Source organism: Hypanus sabinus, unplaced genomic scaffold (assembly GCF_030144855.1).
Source record: "Hypanus sabinus isolate sHypSab1 unplaced genomic scaffold, sHypSab1.hap1 scaffold_862, whole genome shotgun sequence".
Taxonomy (NCBI): domain Eukaryota; kingdom Metazoa; phylum Chordata; class Chondrichthyes; order Myliobatiformes; family Dasyatidae; genus Hypanus; species Hypanus sabinus.
In genome coordinates this window covers 1,052-1,744 of record NW_026781714.1, presented here as the reverse complement: position 1 = coordinate 1,744, position 693 = coordinate 1,052, and the positions used below count along the sequence as shown (strand labels likewise).

The 693-nt window shown below is 43.4% G+C and overlaps 1 non-coding gene across 1 annotated transcript; it reads right to left on the bottom strand.

The window, feature by feature from the left end:
- Window positions 1–247: 247 nt before the first annotated feature.
- trnae-cuc (transfer RNA glutamic acid (anticodon CUC)) lies at window positions 248–319 on the bottom strand. The gene has a single exon. It is a non-coding gene; the product is annotated as a tRNA-Glu (tRNA).
- Window positions 320–693: the final 374 nt, after the last annotated feature.

The following is a 693-nucleotide window of genomic DNA, read 5'->3' as shown; positions in this document are numbered from 1 at the left end:
ATTTGTCAGAGATCGGTAGATTCCTGATTAATCATGGCATGAAATGATACCAGTAGAAAGCAGAGAATGGGGCTGAGAGGGAATGTCGATGCAAACCCAATGGGCCAAACGGCCTAACTCTGCTCCTATATTAGTGGTCTTATGTTGCTGAAATAGGTTAAGCATAGACAGGAATTGGGTGTCTGTGGCAGTAAGTTAATACACACGATGTTTTAAAACAAGCACATTTCATTAGGCAATATCCTAATTCCCTGACCGGGAATCGAACCCGGGCCGCGGCGGTGAGAGCGCCGAATCCTAACCACTAGACCACCAGGGAATCTGATGGTGCTTTGCCTACTGCAATAGACAACTACCAAATCAGCAAAATATAAAACAAAACTTATTGGTAAATAATAATAATGAATAAATGTGATAAATTTTGACGTGAATATACTGCTCAGCACTTTGCAGATCGCTTGTTCATCCACTGCTTCTGGTTAAAGACCACTCTGGACTCTGAATGAATCGGTGGGAAACACTCGTTCTCCAGTGTCTTTATAAAGATTGTGATATTCAGATTCTCTTATGAGCTCTGGGGTCATTTTATTTTCCTGTCTCTCGCCGATTCGGGTGACGTTGTTGCCGATACACCTGTGTCTTGTTCCTCACCCTCGGCCTGGGTGGAGGTAGGAGAAAGAAAACCAGATGTTC